The 9,656-nt window shown below is 38.4% G+C and overlaps 1 pseudogene; it reads right to left on the reverse strand.

The window, feature by feature from the left end:
• Positions 1-229: 229 nt before the first annotated feature.
• LOC139075625 (myosin regulatory light chain 2, smooth muscle major isoform pseudogene) lies at positions 230-2,015 on the reverse strand (annotated as a pseudogene).
• Between the last annotated feature and the right edge of the window lie 7,641 nt (positions 2,016-9,656).

Raw genomic sequence — 9,656 nt, forward strand, 5'->3', positions numbered from 1 at the left:
GACAGATAACATCATATCAGGAGATATCATGGACAGCTAGGACACTGATGAATTTTATACAACTTTGAAATACTTATATTAACAACATTACCCATACAAACACAACCTAGGGAAGCTTAAGTATGTCTTCTTATTTGACAATGTTTTTTATGCATTTAAACATATGAAATAAACCTAATTACTTTTCTAATATCTTCCTTTTTACAAGGTGAAAGAACAATTCCTTTGATATTTTCCAGGGGCTCTCTGGGAAATCTGCAAGTCAGTTTGAGATCAAGATTTTATTTAGGATTTGATTTTGGGAAGATAAAATATCAAAAGTTGTCAAAAAAGACAAAAAGTTTGAACAATTGATTAAATAGGATCACAGATCACTATGAAACCATACTTAATTATCTATTCAACCAAAGTGACAATAAATTATTTTTGACTAAGTATAGGTGGTAACATGATTGTGAAAAAAACTTATCTTGTTTCACATTGAGAAGCTTTGATTCTCTTAAATAATCAAGGACATGATGAAGACAATATAAAGTACAACATGAAGACACAGAACCTTTGTTTCCTACAAGTATTGCTCAAAACGCAAAGGAAAACCTTTTATAATCTTTTATTAAGAGTAGATCAATTATCTAAGAAACTGTGTTCTTTTAAGAGAAAAATAAACCCCAATTTTGTCTCAGTACACTATTGATATTGAAGCTCATTTTAAAACCCTATAATAAATCCATCCAATCTTAGCCAACTTGACCAAAGGAAGTAAGATTCTCTCTCTCTCCTTTTTTCTCTTTTCTTTTTTTCCACAGACTACAACTTTGCCAATCCATTCAGGGTGGTTTTTTTGGTTTTTTGGTTTTTTTCAGCGCTCAGCCTTCTATTAGAGATTCTGCCACCCTACCTGCATCTTCTTGAGCACACACCTGGTGGGGTGGGGTGTGTTCTGGTGGCTGGGCAGGGTGTAGAGGAGGGGACTTGGCATCCTGTCCCCTGAGAAGGGACTTTGGTGAGGTTTGTGTGTTTGTGGCAGTGGCTGGGAAAGGGCTTTCATGGTCTGCACGGGGGTGCAGGTGAAGGGATGTCTCAGACCAGGACACAGGGCCCTTCCTTTGTGGAGCAGCCTGGAAATGGGCAGGCAACAGCTGAGGTCTGGGCTCTCTTGAGGAGCTTTCCCTTGGTCCTCCAGGTCCAGCCCTCTAGCCCAGCTCCCTAGAAGATGTCTTTTCTTGCGGAGTCACCTGTGTTACATTGGCTGTGTGCCCCTTGCCTGGCACTGCATTCTCTCCTTGCATTTCCTCCACTAGGAGCTGGGCCCACAACCCCTCAGAAGGAGGATCCCCTGAGAGGGTCCTGTGGAGTCATGAGCTGGAGCTGGCACAGATGGTGTGTGTGGGGAGCAAATGACTGGGACAGGGGCTGGGCATGGTGGGGGAGTGGCTTAGTTATCTTTTTCCTTGACAGCGTGTTTGAGGATGTGGGTGAACTCTACATAGTTGAAGTTGCCTTTCTTATCAATGGGTGCCTCGCAATGCATCTCATGCACCTCATTGTCTGTGAAGCTGTCACCCATGGTGGTGAGCATCTCCTGAAGGTGGTCCTCATGGATAAAACCTGAGGCCTTCTCGAGGTAGCAGGCGAAGGCATTGTGGATCACTTCCTTGGGGTCTGTGCCAAACATGGTAAGGAACACGGTGAGAGGGATGGGCCTCAGGACCTCGCTCATCATGCCTTCCAGGTACTCATCCGTGGAGTTCTTCCCCATCGAGGCCAGCATGTCATCCAAGTCCTCCTTGTCAATGAAGCCATCTCAGTTCTGGATGATCATGTTGAAGGCCTTCTCAATCTCCTGGATCTGGGACTGGTCAAACATTGCAAAGACATTGGAGGTGGCCTGCTGTGGCTGCTTCTTGTTGGTCTTGGCCTTGGCCCACTTGCTAGACATCTTGGCTTCAGGTAGGTGGGGCTTCCCTGGTGCAGAGAAGGCACTTGCTTGCTCAGTGCACCAAGCTGGGTGCGGAGCGGGCGGCCGAGAGTCGGTTGGTTGGGCCTCCCATTCAGGTTTTTGTCCTTCACTGCCCTCTTTGTCATTCTAGAACAACCTTTAAACAATCTCTAAACAACTACTTTAGGACAATATTACTCTCTTTTCTCCCTTAAGAAAAACACATCCTATGTTCCTTGAATACCTTTCATACAGAGTTTTTATTCTTCACTCATTATTTCTAGTAATTATATCCCCAAAGTTAGTTTTCCAAGTAGCACATTCAATCATATCGCTACCTAACATTCAACAATTTCAACACATCACCTACTGGATAAGGTTCAAATTCCTATCCATGGAAGGTTCTCCTTGACAAGGTTTTGCCAGAGTCTCTAGTGTTGCCTATTACCCTCCTCATACTCTCCGTTCTTTTAGGCCATAGTACATAAGGGCTCTTCCTTGAATGGGCTGTGCTTTTCACACCTCCAAGTCTTAGCACATAGTAGTCCTGTTCCATGAAAGTTCTTCTTCATCTCTGACCACAGGCAAATTTCAACACGTCCTTTAAGAGTCAATTCAATTGTTTCCTCCTCTGAGAAGATTTTCCGGATTTCCTTACTCATACTTAGGCGTTTCTTTCTCGTGGCTCCCGTTGCAGTTTATAGCCACCTTCCTTCTGCTGTCACACCATTTCATTTCATCAATGTTCATATTTTGCCTGGTTGTGAAATAACTTTCTTGAGGACAAGAATGTGATCTTTTCTTCTGTGTATCCCCTCACCCATCACAGTGCTTCGTAGAATGTGGTTGCCGATAAGCAGTTGTTGAATGAATAAGTGAATAAATGGATGATAGAAGTTCCTGAGCGCTATTTCAGCTTTGGGGAAAGAAGTTTCAGTAACAGAAGTCAAGTTAAGGGAAAATAGTATGTGCAGCAAGTGAGGGACTTTTGCTTGAATGCAAATCGAAGAGGCTTATAAATGATGGTGCTTTACAGTACACCACTTTCATCTGAGGCTCTTTATTTTTTTGTTGAGCCTTACAATAACGAATGACAGGAGCAGAGCAGATATTATTTCCATTTCATATTCAATAGATGAGGAAAGGAACAGAGAGGTTAAGGGTCGTAGAGTTGGCTAGTAACAGAGATGGACCTAGAACTGTGGTGCCTACAAATAACACATATTCCACATTTTTCTGATTTTCATTATTCTTTTCTTTTTAAGCTTTGCATACTTTTCTTATCTCACACACACACACACACACACACTCTCTCTCTCTCTCTCTCTCTCTCTCTCATTGAACTAAGTCACAACACTATAAGAGCTAAAAAGAACCTTAGAAATCACATAATCTGTCCCCTTAAAATAAGAGCCATTATTTATTCTCTTGCCATAAGACAAATACCATGTCCATCATCTCATTTAATCTGAGCAACTGGTCTCCTAGTCACCAGTGTTACTTCTCCACAGTTGCGAATAGGTATCCTTTTGTCTCACAGAAGCCTCAGGAGAAAGTAAAATGTATGTCTCAAGGCTATAAATTCCTTACAATGTGGCATCCTCTTCCCTTGGACTGGGATGTGAAGAAGGGAATCTCTCTCTCTTTTGCCCCTTTACACCTCACCCCCATCCCCGAGGCATGGTAGTGGAGAAGTCATGCTTAGCAGATTTTCATAGCTCCACCTTTCAACACCCTGAGTGAGGTGTTACAGGAAGCCCTCTGACTTAAGGAGTGGAGACCAAATGACAGGCTCACCTGTCATTAGTGAGCCTGTGAGATGAATGTGAACTGACACATCAACCAGACTGTGATATTCATCCCCTGTATCAAAGGAAGGACAATAGGAACCACCTTCTCACCTTTAGCCATACCACCTCCTCCACTCAAGTACCTCTCCCAGAATGAAGGATGTTGCCACAGGGGCTAGTTTTTATTGTCATCGTTTTGTTTTAGATTTTGCTTCTTATTCCATGCTTCCTTACCCTCTGTCACTACAACTCTGGCCTAGTCATACAGAGTGTGGTAGTTAGAGGAAAAAATTTCAACCCAGCATAAATCAAGGGAAGTGATCACGAGTGGATATAAGTAATCTGAGAAAGAAAAGAATGCCTAAAACTAAAGCCCTAAAGGATGAATGTATATTACTAAAAAAGACAACAGAAAACAAAAAGGCAATATCATGCTCAAAACTCAATTGCAAAGTTCATCACCACTCGTGACTAGATTATGATGATTGGAAAAGTTGTTGAGAAGAAAACATGGGTGATAAGCTCCTTGACATAGGTCTTGGCGATAATGTTTTGAATCTGACACCAAAAGCAAAAGCAACAAAAGCAAAAACAACTAAGTGGGACTACATCAAACTAAAAATCTGCACAGCAAAGGAAAACCATCAACAAAATAAAAAGACAACCTACAGACTGGGAGAAGATATTTGCAAATATCTGTTAAGGGGTTAATATTCAAAATATATAAAGAATTCACACAGTTCAATATCAAAAAAAATCTAATTTAAAAATGGACAGAAGATTTCAGATTTTGAAATTTCTGAATAGACATTTTTTAAAGAAGATATGCACATGGCCAATAGGTAAATGAAAAGATGCTCAACATCATTAATCATCAGGAAAATACAAATCAAAACTACAATGAAATAACACTTCTCACCTGTTAGAATGGCTATTATCAAAAAGACTAGAAATAACAAATATTGGTGAAGATGTGGAGAAAAGGGAACCCTTGTGTACTGTTGATGGAAATGTAAATATATATAAGAATTATATATGTATTACAATATCATATACATATAATGGAATATTATTCCTCTATAAAAACGGATGAAATCTTGTCATTTGCAAGACCTGGAGAGACCTCAAAGGCATTATGCTCAGTGAAATGTCAGACAGAGAAAGACAAATACCATATTAGCTCTTTTGTATGTAAAATCTAAAAAAACACACAAGTTCATAGATACAGAGAACAGATTGGTAGTTGCCAGAGGCAGGGTTGGGGGTTGGGAGAAATGGGTGACGGGGGTCAAAAGGAAAATAAATAAATAAAAGAACAAGTCACAAGATCCTGGAAACAGGTGAATAAACACAGGAACCTGACAAATGGAAAATACACACACACACACACACATATATACGGGTGATATTGCAGCCTATTTAGAAACTAACCTGGAACATCCAGTCAAGAAGGAGAGGTGGGAAATGCTGAAGAGAAGAGTTAAATTAATGTGAACAAGCAGAGTCCTTGATGAGTTTAGAGAAGAGGCGAAGAAGACAGAAAGAGAGAGAGAGACTCAGAAGGGCTAGAATGAGAACATAGACATAAATTCTCTTCATTAAGCCCAAGCCCTTTGCTGCCCATGGAGTAAACTTGTGCAGAGCCTCAGTTTCCTCCAGATAATCGGCGTGGCCATTGCAGCTGGTCCTGTTGAAACTGGTCCCCTCAGGACCACACCATCCAACATTTGTCATCTCTAGGACAAACGAATGGGAGGGAAACATGAATTCCTAAAAAATACTTCCACAAACTCAGATTAACGTCCCTTCCTTTTGCCAACCAGCCACCTCATTATAAGGGTGGATGCCGCTCTGCATGCTACTGGGTTCCAAAATCAGGACCTGGCATCTATCAGCAACGCTCACCATTTTGCTCCCTGTCCAAATCCAGTGCCCAGAAAACCAGACTACAGATTTTTGTTGGTTGTCATTGTTGTTGTTTTTAATTAGAATAAGATTTCATGCTAATTAGTTAAAGTCTGTTTCTATGCTGCTAGTGCATATTGGTAATCTAGTGGTGCTGACATCCTGATGAAAGTCTGCTTCTACTTACAAAAGTTGAAGAGATTTCACGGAGAAATGTAGATTTGAATCTGGGAACTGAAATAGACCCAAGAAAGGAGACAGCTCTGGGGGAGGAGGGATGGAAGCCCTTCCCCTCCTTCATCTTTGCTCACATGTCATTTTTTTCAATGAGGCTCCTGAAAAGAAAAAAAGAAAAAGAAATGTTAATTGTTAAACAATCAGCAAAAACAGATCTGCTTTGTGTTGTTTTATTTCTGCTCTTCAAGTTTCTGTCACTGTTTTGTGTGCTTAACATGCAAGGTTTGTTAATATCAAAGACATGGATATTCCCTGGGTTTTATGGGCACCTGGGGTTTCTCAATAGAGGGGCATGGGGAATTTATAGCAGAATTTGAAAATGAACTAAATACTGTAATACTTTCAAAGTCTAGTATACGTGCTTGTACTTTTCTGCAGGTGGGGAAAACAGATTAAAGCATAGGAAGTTCTTTTCTGATAAATTCTACTTTTCTATCATGAAAACTGCACAGTAAAATAATTTAAAAACTTTGTTGTGTGAAATTTAAATGCATCCTTTTATATTTGAAAATCTAGGTGTGTTTATTTGTAATTTTCATGGAAAAATGAAAGCCTTCTGTACTTTTTGTATAAATTCCTATTCTAGATTATCTAACACAGAAGCATCTCTGCCGATAGGAGTTTTGAAAGAAAGAATAGAGCCACAGACTACTGTTCTTTGGATGTAGACCTGCGCGCCACCCTCCCCAAAAAAAGACAAGAAGCCAAGTGGTAGACAATTTTATCATCTGAAAGCAGACTCATTATTTATTATAGACTGCAATCATATTAATTCTTAATTCATCTCTTTATATCATTTTTTAACATCAGTTTAATGCAAGAAGCAGCATCTCTTGCTATGTAACTTCTCAAAGATAATAAAAGCAATAAAAGCTGGATTTGTCTTTTAGGCTTGAGAAAAAAACCACCAAATTTACACAAAGTGATACACAGCGATGACACAAGTTATACTCCTGTTATCAGAAAATAACACAATTGAATTGCACTGGGCCAGCTCAAGTTGTCATATCATGTTGCTATTGTTTCTTATAAAATAAATAGCTTTGTTTATCACGGGCCAATGTGACATGGCAGTGCAAAACTCATATTCCATGCTGTGGCAGCAGGGAAGAGAGCAGGTGTCACTGCTCAACTTTACCTGCAAAATCCTCCGGAATTTCTATTTATTACAGCCCACATCCTTTGTACCTTGCTCACTGGCCATTCTACATCTTCTGCAGCCAAATTCACAAATATCTTTCCTGATAAACCATTGAAGTGCCCATCCAGAAAAAGAAATGTCTTTCTTAAGAAACGCTGGAATGTAAATTGATTTCACCACGGGCGACCCAACTGTACCGTGTCATGTACGCTTACTTATAACCAATTAAACTGCTCTTTCACCACAGTTAAAATGCAGCTTTTAAAATTGCTCTTTTCCTTTGTATATAAAAGTACAGTGCAGAAATCTCACAATGCACAATTCATGATAATAATTTCATTTACCTGTCTCTCTACCTCCTCTTGATTTTTCTCATTTTATCCCCAGCATCTTGTGGCTTTTCTTTTGTAAGTTGCATTATAGAACCTTACAGTGAGGGCATGATAATGAAGAAAAACAAAACTAATGGGAAAAAATTATAATTAAGCAGTCCATAGCACATTTCTGCATGAAGCAATGAAGGCAATTTACAACGTTGGTCATACCTGTAGGAAAAGCTTTTGTTGTGCTAAGGCACGTTTTTATGCTGATAAACTATTGAACCTAGAGTGCACTCACAATGATTCTCCCATAATATAACCATATTCTATTTCCTGAGGTGAGGATAAAAGTGAAAAATAGAAATCAAAGTAAATTGATAATGAGTATACTTTTTTTGCACTAAAAGTGGAGAAATTCATTTACTCCTTTGTGGATGCTAAATAAATTATCATTTCATTTCTTTATTGTGTCCATATATGTGTATATATATATTGCATGTGTATATGTATGCACATGTGTATACCTGTGTACGTGTTATATACATATCAATATGCACATGTAATACATGATATACATACTTCATATAATATATTATATATATATTATTATATATAGTACCTTGGGGGAGACTATAAGACAAGATGCCATAAGTGTAGGATTCTTATTCATGAAATACTTTTCCTATATGAATCTCAAGGAATCCTTTAAAAGTTTAAATTTCTAAAACATGCCTACTGATCACTTTTTGCTTTTCCTGTATTAGAGATTTGTGACCTATGATAGAGGAAAGAAAAGTGGCTGCACACATTAGCATAAATAAATAGAAGAGCTAGGTTGGTACAGAGTCCATTTCCTCATCTTGAGGAAATTCTTCATTCCCCAATTCTTTGTCACCCTCCATTGAACTTAGTCTCCATGGGACTTGGAAGCCAATGAGTGAGCCTAAGGACCAAGCTAGGTCAATCAAATTAGACTCTTCTTGGAATTAGAATCTTGAGTCGAGTGTCACTAGAATAGAAAATAGCTGGATCTGATTCCTCTTGATCACAGAGCCCTGAAAGAAGTGTTCGCTAGTTCCTGTAAACCAGATCCCCATGTCTGCTCTGGAATACGACTTTCCAAGGCTTGATAATCATGCTTTTCCTCCAGTTCCAGAAGCTGCCCTAAACACTTCCAATAAACTCCCCCCCTTTTTTTTTGCTTAGATTAGCCAGAATAGCTTTCTGTCCCACGCATCCAGAGGACCCCAACTAAAATAGTTAGCAATATTTTTTACCCTGTATAAAAGCCATTGGGCTGCTTCAGAAAATTTTCCCTTTCCAATATGTAGAAAATGATTTCAAAAGCATAACTTTGATACAGCAAATAAAGCCTCAGTCAAAAGTTATGATCATCAATTCTGGTTTGTCTTATTAATTCTGGACCTTTTCCAAATCATTTAATATCTCTGAACATCAGTTTCATCATTGGTAAATGGTGATATGTTTTCCGTTTAGTTATGTTGAGGACTAACTGAAATATGAATTACTTGAAAATTCTTTGTAAGTTGTGCAGTGCCATTCAACTGTTAGCTGTCATCATGAACTCCTTAACTCCAACTTTGCCACTTATGGCCTGTGAGACCATTTACATTTATGTGCCTCAGCACCCTCATCTATAAAATAAGAAACAGTAATTTCATAGGGATGTTGTGATTATTAAATAAGCTAATAAGTGTAAAGCACCTAGTACAAAGTAAGTGTTGTAAAACTTAGTCATTTTTAGTTGAAATAATATTCTTCCAATGTGAGTTCATGGCAACCTAAATATGCACATTTCAGCATGGTACCTTTACTTTTTTCTTCTCTATTATAGATTGTTTTTTAATAAGCCACAATAGAGGCATCGATATGGGAAAGCAGGAAGTAAAAATATTTCTATTTGCAGATAATACCATCTTGTATATAGAAAATCTTAAGGAACTTACTTAAAATTATTAGAACTAATAAATGAGTTCAGCAAGGTTGCAGGATATAAGATCAACATACAAAATTCAATTGTGTTTCTATACACTTGCAATGAACTATCTGAAAATGAAATTAAAAAGACAATTCCATTTAAGATAACACCAAAAAGAATAAGATACTTGCAAATAAATTTAACAAAAGAGGTGTAAAGCTTAGACTCTGAAAACTACAAGGCATTATTGAAAGATATTAAAGAAGATGTAAATCGATGGGAAAACATCTCATATTCATGGATTGCAAGATGTAATATTGCTAAGATGGCAATACTGCCAACACGGATCTATGGATTTAACACAATCCTTATCAGAATCTCAGTG

This window comes from Equus przewalskii, chromosome 14, assembly GCF_037783145.1.
Source record: "Equus przewalskii isolate Varuska chromosome 14, EquPr2, whole genome shotgun sequence".
Classification (NCBI taxonomy): domain Eukaryota; kingdom Metazoa; phylum Chordata; class Mammalia; order Perissodactyla; family Equidae; genus Equus; species Equus przewalskii.